Below are 13934 nucleotides of genomic sequence, written 5' to 3' on the forward strand. Positions count from 1 at the left end.
GTGTTACATTGATGGTTGCTCTTTAGTATCTTTCTTTTTACAAAATTTAGGTATTCAAAGTCTTCTTAACACAGATGTTCAGCTGTAATTCATAAGTTTTTGATGGAAATTGTTAAGTAGCATAATATGTGTAATGGCAGGCTGAGCCACTTTGAGTGGCAACTTTGTCCAATTAGTTAGCTATTTCAATTAGTATCATAGCACTGTTTCTTAGTTATCATTTGTTATATGTAGTCAATATCTCGATTCTCAGCATTTCTGTGATGGCTGGTAGTTGTAATCACAAAGGCAACAAGCTCTAGAAAATGGCTTGGGCCAAGAGTAGGCTCAGGTGTATGGTCTTCTCGAATCACCCATTGTGATTCTGAGCTTGTGTGTTGCATTGGGCCCAGATTCGAGTTGGCCCAGCCTCAAGATGGGATGTTTCAGATCATTATCGATTATTTGTTTCTCTTATAGTTCGTTTAGCTTAATTCGATTTTTGGTTGGTGGTGTGATGAAATTGCTTTGATTAATCACAATGATTCTCATGTTTGGGCTTTGTGTTTGGTCCAGCTTAGCCCTTGAGGCTTCCAGTGCTTTAGTTTCAACTTTGGGCTTTCCCTTTAGCCCAATTCCCTTTTAAAAGTTGTTCGTTGCGTCTGGACTTACCGTAAGTCTGGAACTCGCACCCCCCCCCCCCAAACGTTAGGCCAATGTGGTATTCTGTGCAGGCTGATTATAGAAATGTTAGATAGAACTCAATTCAGAGAAATCCAAATATCTTTAGGTGACTTTGGCTAAGTATAATTTCTTAAAAGTAAATCGAGGCGTGCTATCTATTAAATCATCTATGACCCTCACAAATGTTATAATTTAGATATTAAAAATGAACTTCGTAGTTTGCTTTAGGCGCATTAATTATATAATTACCATGGCTACTACTAAAATCCGGGGGTACATTTCATGTGGCCCGGTTCTAATTTCCAACAAGGTTAAATAGAACGTGTCGTGAATTACGAGTGCATTTCATGTAGCGTGGTTTACGATGTGTTTTAAATAACCTTGAAATAATTCCTTTAAAAAATAAAAGCGGTTATAAAGTTAAAAATGCACATAGGTTCAAAAGTGTTCTAAAATCAGATAATTAGGCCAATAATAATAGTTGAGCGACCGTGCTAGAACCACGGAACCCGAGAATGCCTAACACCTTCTCCCGGGTTAACAGAATTCCTTACCCGGATTTCTGTGTTCGCGAACTATAAAACAGAGTCAATTTTTCCTCGATTCGGGATTCTAAACCGGTGACTTGGGACACCATAAATCATCCCAAGTGGCAACTCTAATTTTATTAAATAAATAATCCCGTTTCGATTGTTACTTAAATTGGAAAAAATTCCCTTATACCCTTCTGGGGGTAGTAAAAAGGAGGTGTGACACTAACAACGAAGCATAATATGAAGCTTTGATTGCAAGATTTGAATTGTACTGGGGACTAGATTCCGAGGTCATAGAAATCAAATGCGACTCCTAGTTGGTGGTAAATCAGGTCTACGGGATCTGCGAAACCAAAGAGGAGCGCATGCAATATTACGTAGTGAAGGATCAAGCTCTGCATACTCGATTCCGGGAGTGGTCAATTATGCATATCCCCAGAGAAGAAAATGCGGAAGATTATGCATTAGCTAACCTCGATTCATCAACGAAAATGAATGGATCGGATTCCGGGATGGTCGTACAGCTCATGCACTCGGTTCTGGACGCAGACAACTACTATGAAGTGAATACGACTAATTTGGTCTGGGACAGGAGGAATGAGATCATTGATTATCTCGAACACGGGAAGTTTCCCAAAGACTTCAAGGCATCCCGAGCACTGCGTGCCAAAGCAGCCCGATATAGCTTCAAAGGAGGCCAATTGTATATAAAATCTTTCCAAGGCCCATGCCCGCTGCTTTGGAGCTTCCGAAGGTAACTATGCTATACAAGAAGTCCACGACGGGATATGTGGAAATCATTCGGGCGTTGATTCCTTGGTACTAAAATTGGTAAGGGCAGGATACTATTGTCCTCGAATTGAATAGGACACCAAAGCTTTCATACAAAAATGTGATAAGTGTCAACGTTACATACTGTTGGTACAACAACCAGTAGAACCATTGCATTCAGTTCTGTGTCCATGGCCGTTCATGAAGTGGGGAATGAATATCGTCGGATCACTGCCGCCAGCCCCTAGCAAGGTAAGATTTCTTTTGATTTTGACTGACCATTTTTCTAAATGTGTTGAAGTGGTCCTTATCAGAAGATCGGGGAACGTGAAGTGGTGGTTTCTTGTGGGAGAATATAATTTGTAGATTTGGAATACCAAAGGAGATAGCTTGCGATCGGGCCACAATTTATAGGTGCAAGAATCACAAAGTTCCTTGAAGACTTAAAAATCAAAAGAATCACATCTTTGCCCTACCATCCGAGCGCAAATGGTTAGGCAGAAGCAACGAACAAAGTGATTATACAAAATCTCAAAAAGAGATCTGAAGCAGCTAAAGGTAAATGGCCTGAGGAACTGCCTGGAGTGCTATGGGCATATCGAACGATGCCAAAATCAAGTACAGGAGAAACTCCTTTCTCCCTTGTATACGGAGCAGAAGCCTTAATCTCGGTGGAAGTAGGGGATCCTACCTTGAGACATTTCCAGGAAGGTGAAGAGGCAAACAATGAAGCAATATTAATCAACTTGGAGCTACTCGATGAGCGTAGGGACTTGGCGCATATAAGAATGGCAACCCAAAAGTAGAGAATATAAAGATATTACAATTGAAGAGCTAACCTCCGTTATTTCAAAGTGGGAGACTTGGATCTAAGGAAAGTAACTCAAAACACCCGGGAACTCAACACTGGGAAGCTAGGTCCAACATGGGAAGGACCCTCAGGGTTTCATCTGTCATCGGGAAAGGTTCATATGAGTTGGAGAATCAGGATGGAGAAAAGTTGCCAAGCAACTAGAATGTGGCACGCCTCAAGAGATATTATTGCTGATGAACATCATAGGTACTAAAGTATATGTTGCACTATTTTTCTCTTCGTCCAGTTTTTGTCCCTATTGGGTTTTTCTGGCAAGATTTTTAGCGAGACAGCAACGGAAAGCATACTGTAACGATCCGGACGGTCGTTTTGAGTGTATTAGCCCCGATCCCCTATTTACTGCTTTCCCCGTATCTTTTTTTGCTTATGTGACTTTCATGGAGGTTTTGTTTGTGGTTTCGGAGTGATTTGGACACTTAGTCCCTAAAACGGATGCTTAACTTCTAAGATTTTGACCGTAGTTGAAATTGTGTGAAGACGACTCCAGAATGGAGTTTCATCATTTCTCTTAGCTCCGTTGGGTGATTTTGGACTTAGGAGCGCATCCAGGGTGTGTTTTAGAGGTATGTAGATGAATTAGGTTTGAAATGTTAAAAGTTGAATTTTTGGGAAGTTTGACCAGAAGTGGACTTTTTGATATCGGGGTCAGATTCCGATTTTGAAAGTTGGAGTAGGTCCGTAATGTTGAATATAACTTGTGTAAAATTTGAGATCAATCAGACGTGGTTTGATAGGTTTCGGCATCGGTTGTAAAAGTTTGAAAAAGTTTGGATTGGAGGGTGATTCGTGTTTTTGTTGTTATTTGATGTGTTTTGAGGGCTCGACTATATTCGTATGGTGTTTTAGGACTTGTAGGAATATTTGGTTGAGGTCCCGTGGGACTCGGGTTGATTTCTTATGGTTAACGGATCTTTTTCGACTTTTGAGAAATTGCAAATCTTCTGAAGTCTCCAGTTCTAGTTTCCTTCTTCGCATTCGCGAGGGAAGTCCCACATTCGCAAAGAAGAGCTGGAGGCATGAGGAGAATTTCTCTTTGCGTTCACGAAGTGGGGGCCGCGTTCATGAAGGTTGTTCAAGCAGTCCATCGCGAACGCGTGAAGGGCATCGCGTTCACGTAGAGGAAGTGGAGCAGCTGGGACCCTAAGGCCTTGTTCTACGCGTTCGCGTAGTGGAGATCACGTTCGTGAAACAGCAAGAAGTGGAAGGTACGCGTTCGCGAGAGATCACTCACATTTGCGAAAGAGGGATTTTTGGTCAGTGTTTAATTGTTCAACACGACGCGAGGGTGTGACCGCGTTTGCGAAGTAGGAAATACCTAGGCAGTCTATAACATTTCAAAAGCGAGGATTTAGCCATTTTTATCAAAACTTGAGATAGAGAGCTCGGATTTGGACGAGATTTTGAGGATTTTCAGAGACATCATTGATTAATGATTCTTCACTTGTTTTTGGTTATATCCCACTATTCTATCATTAATTCCATCCTTTAATTTCAAATTTGGGTTGAAAATTTTGGAAAAAATGGGAGAAGTTCTTCAACTAAGTTTTTGAGTTTTGATTGGAATTTTGACATCGGATTTGGATAATTTTGGTACGAGTGAACTCGTGAGTGAATGGGTGTTCATATTTTGTGACTTTTACCCGATTTCGAGATGTGGGCCCGGGTCGACTTTTTGGGGCGATTTTCTAATTTCTAGCTTAAGCTTTCATTTCATTAATTAGATTAGCTTCTTATAGTTATATTTATGGTATGAATTGCTTTTGGCTAGATTTGGGCCATTCAGAGTCAGATAATCGTGGAAAAGGCATTGTTACTGATTGATTGAGCTTGGTTCGAGGTAACTGGCTTGCCTAACCTTGTGTGGGGGAACTCCCCTTATGATTTGGTATTGTTGTGATAGGTGAGCGCCGTGTACATGAGGTAACGAGTGCGTACACGGGCTATTTGTTGTAAAATCCAATTTTTACTAAGTAATAACCTGTTTTATTTTAATTGAGTTATACCAGCAGGTGTAGTTATCCTGTTTAGCCTAGAATAGCGTGTCTACGTGTCTTAAATGCTTATCTGAACTCTATGCAAATGCTTAGTGGATTTCCTGCTTCTTCCTTGACATGTACTTGGTCTAAACTATAGGATTTCTTGCTGCAACTGTTATTTCCATTGTTTTGAGCTGCGTATTTACTTTGGGACTACGGGACGGTATCCCGGGAGATCCCCCTGCATATTTACTTTGGGACTACGGGATGGTATCCCGGGAGATCCCCCTGCACATTTACTTTTGGGACTACGAGACAGTATCTCGGGAGATCCCTATGTTTTATTCCTGTGTACTGTATTGTTATTCTTATGTGATGTCTTCTTTGTTAAATTTCAGTCTCTTATTATACTGTGATATTTTATTCTGCCTTATTTATTGTATATATACCAGTAGGGCCCTGACCTGACCTCGTCACTACTCGACCGAGGTTATGCTTGGCACTTACTGGTATCTTTGTGGTGTACTCATGCTACTCTTCTGCACATGTTTCGTGTGCAGATCCAGGTACCTCCTACCTGCCCCGCTATTAGCTTGCGTACTTGCTGCTGCTCCGAAGACTTCAAGGTACATCTGCCCGGTTCGCAGACCTCGAAGTCCCCCTCTATCTCTTTTATGTTGTTCCTCCTATATTTCTTCTAGTTATTGATGTATAGAAACAGTTAAACAAATTCATAGAAGCTTGTGACTTGTGATGTTCCCGGTCTTGGGGAAATTCTGCGTATATTAGAGAGTTGGTTTTGTAGATGCCGAGTGGCATTTTTTCCATTTATTTGAATATATGTTGTTGTTAGTTGTTAAGGTTTTGCTTTCGTTTTGGTTACTTCCGCAAATGTTAGGCTTACCTAGTCGTATAGACTAGGTGTCATCACAACATCTCACGGAGGAAGGATTGGGTCGTAACACACTCTACGAAGAAAAGTTTCAACAACTCAGTTTTCGGAAAGCTTTTATGGGTCGGGCGCATTTCCGGAAAGCTTTTATGAGAAATGTGGGAAAAATAATGAAATTGGCCTTTAAAATTTATTAAAGTTGACCTTGGTCAACATTCTTGGTAAACGGACCCGGACCCGTGATTTGACGGTCCCGTAGGGTCCGTAGTAAAATATGGGACTTGGACGTATGCCCGAAATTGAATTCCGAGGTCCCTAGAGCAAGAAAAGAATTTTTAAAGAAAATTATTTGCTAGAAAATATAAGGACTTTTGGAAATGAAATGGTGTGTGATCATGATGGTATCGGGCCCGTATTTTGGTTCCGGAGCCCGGTACAGGTTTGTTATAATGTTTAAGTACTATCTGTGAAATTTGGTGGAAATCTGAGTTCATTTGACGTGATTCTGTTTGAGAAAATAGTGAATTTGAAGTGTTCTTGAGAAAATCATGAGTTTTGAGGTTAAATCCATAGTTGTTGATGTTATTTTGATGATTTGATCGCACGACCAAGTCCGTATGATATTTTTAGACTTGCGTGCATGATTGGTATGGAGCCCCGAGGGCTCTGGTGAGTTTTGGATAGGCCACGGAGTGAATTTAGACTTAGAAAAAAAAATAGTTGTTGCAGGTTCAGTGAAGTTGCAGGTCTCTGAACTGAGCTCGCGGTCCGCGGTGAATCTTCGCAACCGCGCTGGGGACTTCGCTGCCGCGGTGGGGTTTTTGCGGTCAGCGGTGGGCAAGGCCAAATCTCCGCGGCCGCGCTCGATATTTCGCGGTCCGCGGTGGAGCTCCGCGTCCGCGGTCCTTTTTTCGCGGTCAGCGGTGAGGATCTGAGAGGGGTATATATATAAACGAGACTTTTCAGCCATCTTCCATTTTTCAAAACCCTAAAACATAAGAGGCGATTTTTCAAACACTATTTCTTCCCCAAAACACAAGTAAGTGATTTTAAACTCATTTCTTTCACTCCTTAACTTCTTTATATAAGATTTCATCCTAGAATGTAGGGTTTTCATGGTGGAATTGGGAATTTTTGGTAGAACTTAGGAATATCAAAATTTGGGGATTTAGACCTCAAGTTGAGGTCGGATTCCAAAACCAATTGTATATCGGGGGTGAATGGGTAATCGGGTTTTGGTCCGAATTTCGGGTATGGACGAAGCGGGCCCAAGGTCAAGTTTTGACTTTTTGGAAAAATATTGGGAAACATATTTTCATGCATTAGAATTGGTTTATTTAGCATTTATTAATGTTATTAAGTAAATTGTGACTAGATACAAGCGGATTGGTGGTGGAATCAAGAGGTAAAGCAGTAGTTGAGGCTTGATTGTGTTCGTGACATTGAGGTAAGTGTTTGGTCTAACCTTAGCTTGAGGGAATAGGAGTTGTGGTCTTATATGCTATGTGTTAAGTGTTGAGTATGACGTATAGGTGTGGTGACGAGTATCTATACGTTGGTGTCAAGCATGCCCGAGTCTTATACTATGATTATTGTGACCGCGCTATGTATTGTCCATGCTTAATATGATGATTATAAATGTTGAACAAGACTTATGAAAGTATTCTTGGTAATTTACCATTGTTGAGCATTGGCTCACGTTGAGACTTATGTTGTGAAGTGATTGTGGAAACGAGATGAGATATATTGTTGATTCCCTTGCCGAGATGTTATTGTTTATGATATTGTTTCCCTTGCCGGGATGTTATTGCTTATGATATTGTTTTCCTTGCCGGGATATTGTTGTTATACTATTGTTCCCTTGCCGGGATTCTTTTGTGATTGGTGTTGATTTGTATATTGGGATCGGGTTGCACGCCGCAAAAATATTATATGGGATCGGGTTTCATGCCGCAACAAGGAGTAATAAGGGTGGACAGGTGGGGTCGGGTTGCAAGCCACAACAGCATTATATGATTGGGATCGGGTTGCACGCCGCAACATCATTATATGGTTGGAATCGGGTTGCACGCCGCAACAGTATTATATGATTGGGATCGGGTTGCACACCGCAACAAGAAAGAATAAAAGTGAATATTGATTCTTATGGTGAGAACGAGAGTAAAAGCACGAAGGGTGATGCCGTGCACTTGTTACTGTTTTCCTTATTCTTGCTGATATGAAATTATGGTGTTCTTTATGCTTCTCTACTGAAATTCTGTTAGTACTTGATATTCCCCGCAGCATGTTCTCCCTTCCCATCTTCAACTGCTAGTTTCTGTTGTTATTATTTGCCGTATATGATTTAACTGCACATGTTTATTTGGTAGTCTTGTCCTAGCCTCGTCACTACTTCGCCGAGGTTAGGCTCGACACTTACCAGCACATTGGGTCGGTTGTGCTGATACTACACTTTGCACTGTGTGCAGATCCCGGTACTAGAGCATTTGGACCACAGTGAGGTTGTTGCCTTCAGTCCAGCGGAGACCCGAGGTAGTCCTGCAGACGTCCGCAGGACTTGGCGTCCCCTTCTATCCTATTTCCTTCTGTTCTTACTTATTTCAGATACAGACATGTATTTTTCTTTGTTCAGACCCTATTTGTAGTATTCTTAGATAGTCCGTGTGATTGTGACACCAGATCTGAGTGGATTACTGTTATGGAATCGTATTTGTATTAAGTTCAACTATTAAATTTCGTCTTCCGCATTTTTATTCCGTTGTTGGTCATATGTTAACTCTTAATTGTTAAAGGGGTTGAGGAAAAGGGGTAATAAAATCTGTAACACTCGGCGTGCCTAGCTTTCACGAGTAGGCGTCATCACGACTCCCGAGGGTGGGAAATCCGGGTCGTGACATTTTTTCTCTCAAAGAAGGAAGTTGAGGAATGATTGAAGTCGGAAGATGAGTTGAGTAAAGAAAGTCTTAGAAAATATAAAGTATTATGAAGTGTAAAATTAAGGAAGTAGATGCGTATAAGTAAAGGTTTAGGCGGCTAAACTCGTGGCCACAATCACCTCGATAACCGGCAAAGGTTTGCTGAATCATGGGATGACGTGTGTTCGAAAATTTAAATGCGGAGAGACGTGCGTCTAATCAACTACCAAAAGTTTTTCAGAGGGGGTCAGTGAAATTCCCGCCAAAAGGAACATTTCTACTAACTTCCTGGTGACACAAAGTTATGTCACCGGAAAGCAGTGGACTATCTATATAGGGTAAAATATGCTAGGGTAAGTCATTGCATGAAAGAATGACATGTGGAGTTGAAGGCAGAGGGTAGCTAAACTGAAGACAACTGTTTCATCTGGTACTGGAAAGAATAGTTCTCATAAAGATGCAATAAGTGCCTACCACCCGGTAGCATTTAATGGAAAATATTTCACAGTATTTAATACAATGCCCGTTATAAAGAATTTGTCATTCATACCTGCTGTTACATATTCTTCAATGGCCCTCATAATTGACATTAAAAAGGGGCATGATCCTAGGACCTTGTTCCCTAGGCGCAACTATAAATAGTGAGCTCTATTATCATTGTAAGGGACACGAATTTTCGGACAAACTTTCGCTATAATCTATTCAAAGCTTTATACAATTTTATCTTTTGGCTCTTTGATTCCATTATTGTTGTGCCCGGAAGCCATATTCCCGAAACTACTATTTTTGCTATTTCATCTTCATCTCAAGACTAAGTATTGCATATTTATTCGATTCTCCTAGTATTTCAGGATCAAATTAATTCACTTGTCTAGAAACCACATATAAATTCAACTGTACTATTTTACGGGTAAATAATTATAAAATCTTAAATGTTTAGCTCATCTAAAGTTCAATATATTAATGGTGATTATAATTTTATCTTGTAGAGAAATATAATTTATCCAACATAGAATTATTTTTTAAAGAAATAATTTAGCTATTGAATCTAAATATAAATTAAGAATTGCTACAACTTGATAATCACTAAAAAGGTAGTAATAAGAGAAAGAACTGAGAAATTGGCCAATATGTAACTGAATATGTTCAAATTTTGTGATTTGAGTTCTCATCTAATTATTTAGTTTCCCTATTTCATCATTCATGAGTCAATTTTCGAACAAAAAAACTACAATTAATCTCATTATGTATATGAGCTATAATTAATTTCATACTATAATTGAACTCCTTTCCTACTCAATCAATATTTTTTTCTTTATCGATTTATGTATTATAGTAATGAAAACTATGTTCAATATTTAGAAGGCAAAAAGGCCTTGAAGCCACTTAAACTTGCACCGATTTTTCATCCCGGTAAACAAACTTAGAAAAATTTCATTTTAACACCTCAACTGTCACGACCCAAAATCCGACCCGGTCGTGATGACGCCTATCGTAGAACTAGGCCACCCACTTGTTTCCAGTTTCTCATTTTACCCAAATTATTAACTTCAGAAAACATCAATTTAAATAGAAATCCATTGATAAAAGATAGAAGTGTCAAAAACAGCGGACAGAAGCACAATCCCGACCTCGAGTGTCACTAGTCATGAGCAAACTAATACAACTATCTGAATTTCAAATCTAGAATAGTATGAAAACATCCAAAAAGTAAAGCTAGAGGAAGATAGGGAAGGAGAAGGCAAAACTGCGGTCGCCAAGCAGCTACCTCGCAATCTCCACAAAAGTCCTCAACTGGCAAGATCAGCAACCGCTACCGTAACCGGATACACCTGGATCTGCACACAAGGTGCAGGGGGTAATGTGAGTACACCAACTCAGTAAGTAACAAGTCCAAACTATGGACTGATGGTAGTGATGAACCAAACCCCATACAGGTTGCAACAGATAATTGTACAGAAAAGTAGACATGCTTACAGTTCAAGTATTTTCTCAGAAATAACCCAACACAGTATGAACAATACAGAGTATAAAGCTCAGAAAAACGCTAAGTACCCATGCACAGATAGCATGATCAATGTCACGTATGATACCTCCACTCACAGTGCTCAACCACTCGGTACTGTATACAGCCCAGGGAAGATCCATACCGGAATGTACGTACATCATAGACTACAAGTCACCAATACCGAAGAAAGACAGGCCAATCCAGCATCATGGAGAAGATCCATCTCCATACCAATACTTCGGACAAGATCCATGTCCAGTGAAGATCCATCCCTCAATATCATCAACTCCTGCGCTTACTAGGGGTGTAAAGACTCCGGAGGGGCTTCTTTGAGCCCAAGCACTATATCAATGCCAGCGAAGGCATGATCCATATTATTGTTGCGGCGTGCAGCCCGTTCCCATATTGTCAATCAATAGTCGGCTCTCGGCCTCACTCAGTCAATCTCCAGTCTCACACACATGGGCTAAGATGTCATGATACAAGCCCGAACAATGATATGATATGTCAAATAGCAATAATCGAGACTGAGGCATGATATAATATGCATGAACAGGACCGAGTACAGAATGTACATGAAACCAATGACATGACAGAAACAAACGACCTCTCGGGTCGCAACAATATTGGCGTGAGGCCTTAATATGATATTTAGCATGATTTGCAGCTTATCAACTTAATCACATGATTACAACACGGTATCAACATAAAGGAGTAGCCAAGCGGTGCCATGGAATGATCCAGGCCGCATTTCTCACGGTGCACGCCCACACGCCCGTCACTTGGCATTGCGTCACCTTAATAGAATTCATAGAACACACAGTTTGGGGTTTCGAACCCTGAGAACCAAGTTTGGAAGCGTTACTTACCTCAAGCCAAGCCAAATCCTAGCCCGCGACGCCTTTTCCCCTCGACTCAGCCTCTAAATGCCCCGAATCTAGCCAAAATCAGTATGTAACCATCAAAATATGCTAAGGGAACAAAGCCCACTCGAAAACAATCAAATTACAACACAAAATCCGGAATTGACCAAACCCGAACCCCGGGCTCCCGTCTCGGAATTCGACAAATTTTACATCAATAGAACCCTTATTCCGCCACGAGTTCATTCATACCAAAAGTACCAAAATTGGTCTCAAATGGCCCCTCAAATCACCACTCAAATCTCTCCAATCAACCAAGCCCTAACCCTAATTTTAACACTGATTTTTCCTTAAATTTCATGCTACGATAAAAATTACCATAATAACGAGCTTAGGGACCAAGAACCTTACCTCAATGAATCCCCCTGAAAATCTCCCTTGAAATTGCTCCCAAAAGCTTCAACCCGAATGAAATAATGAGAAAAATGGCCAAAAATCGCGAAGGGTGTCTTTTATACTTTCTGACCCAGGCTTTTCGCACCTGCGGTCAATTTCCGCATCTGCGCTACCGCTTCTTCGGTCAAGCGCACCACTTCTGCGGTTGCCACTTAAGTCCCCCTCCGCACCTACGACCCAGACTCCGCATCTGCGGCTTCTGCTCTCTTCGCCTGTGGCCGCATCTGCGGCTCCAAATCCGCTTCTACGAGTCCGCACCTGCGGTCCCCTAGCCGCAGGTGCGGTTATGACAGCAATAGAACACTTCAGCTGCCAAACCCAACTCCAAATCTCCTGTTAACCACCCGAAATCACCCCGAGGCCCCCCGGGACCTCAAAACCCCTCAAACAACATCGAATCAACCAAATAACATTGGATTCAAGCCTAAGGTTCTAAAAAACTTCCGAATTCCGCTTTCGATCAAAAAGTCTATCAAACCTCGTCTGAATGACCTAAAATTTTGCACACACATCACAGTTGACACAATGAACCTACTACAACTTCCGGAATTCCATTCCGACCCCTATATGAAAATCTCACCTATCAACCGGAAAACGCCAAAATTCCAATTTCGCCAATTCAAGCCTAAATCTACTCCGGACCTCCAAAACACGTTCCGATCACACTCCTAAGTCCTAAATCATCTCTCGAAGCTATCCGAACCATCGAAATTTATATCTGATCCCTCTTTCACATAAGTCAACATCCAGTTGACTTTTCCAACTTAAGCTACCTCAAAAGAGACTAAGTGTCTCAAACCTTACCAAAACTTCTCCGAACCCGAACCAATCAACCCGATAACATATAATACAGCTGAACAAGACAATAAGAAGCAGAAATAGGGGAAACAGAGCGGTAACTCATGAAACGACCGGCCGAGTCGTTACATCAACTCAATGTAATAAGTATTAACAAATACCATTGACCAAGATTATGTAGTAATGGTATAACTGACGTGGGAAAAGTGCATGCCTATCACCATCAAAAAGCGTGTGTATGTAATGGTTATGATTTAAAAAATACTTACTAAATAAAACAAAAAAAATTAGTTTTTAATTAAAAGGAAAAAGTTAAAAAGAATAAATTTAAAAATTAAAAAGCTTTAATTCCATTCTGTATTTTTCTAGGTTCCCCTCCATAGTTCATCCCCCCTCCCCGACCCCCTCCTTCTTCTCCCCCACTCCCCCGTTTCTTTGACAGTATTTTCAAATGCCCCTCCCCTCCACTCTTCCCCCCCCCCTCCCCTCTCTATCCCTCCTCCTTTTCTTTCACAATATTTTCCAGCACAATTTTTTCGTGACCTCCTCTCCCCAATCTCCCACTTCCGACCTCATCGATTGCAAAGTTTTATCTTTTTTCTTATTGAACGCTAAACTAAAATTTATATGGTGGCGGAATGTGGAGTGGTTGGAGTTTTGAGTTATTGATATTGACGAATTTTGTTTTCTTATTGAATTAGGGTCTTACAGAGAAGGTTTGGGAATAAATAATGAACACTTGTAGTTGCACCATTAATGGGTTCATGCCACACCATTAATTAGACTATTTAGAAAAAATACGTTGTACCTGCTTTGCTCATTCTTCTTTTATTGATTGTCTTGTCTCTAATTTCATAGAAATGACTTCAAAAACCTTGCAGAGTTCATTATGGTTCCCTATTAAGAGGGATTTAGTCTGAAAAAACATTTTAGCTGTTGTGTTTGTTGGACTACGGGTAGAAGTAATCGTGCTTTTGGAAGGAGTTCAAAGAAAAATCTTGATATTATTTAGGCAAAAGAAAAATAGTTGTGAATGTTTTATGGAGAGTCTCAATTCTGTCTAGAAATTCACAAACTATAGAAGTTGAAATAATAGCTCCAATTTGTAGCAGCAATGGCAAATTCATAAAGAGTTGCAGAAGGGGTGATGGAAGCTCGCAGGTTTTTTTTAGTTTGGGGGGGGGG

Source organism: Nicotiana attenuata, unplaced genomic scaffold (genome assembly GCF_001879085.1).
Source record: "Nicotiana attenuata strain UT unplaced genomic scaffold, NIATTr2, whole genome shotgun sequence".
In the NCBI taxonomy this organism is placed as follows: Eukaryota; Viridiplantae; Streptophyta; class Magnoliopsida; order Solanales; family Solanaceae; genus Nicotiana; species Nicotiana attenuata.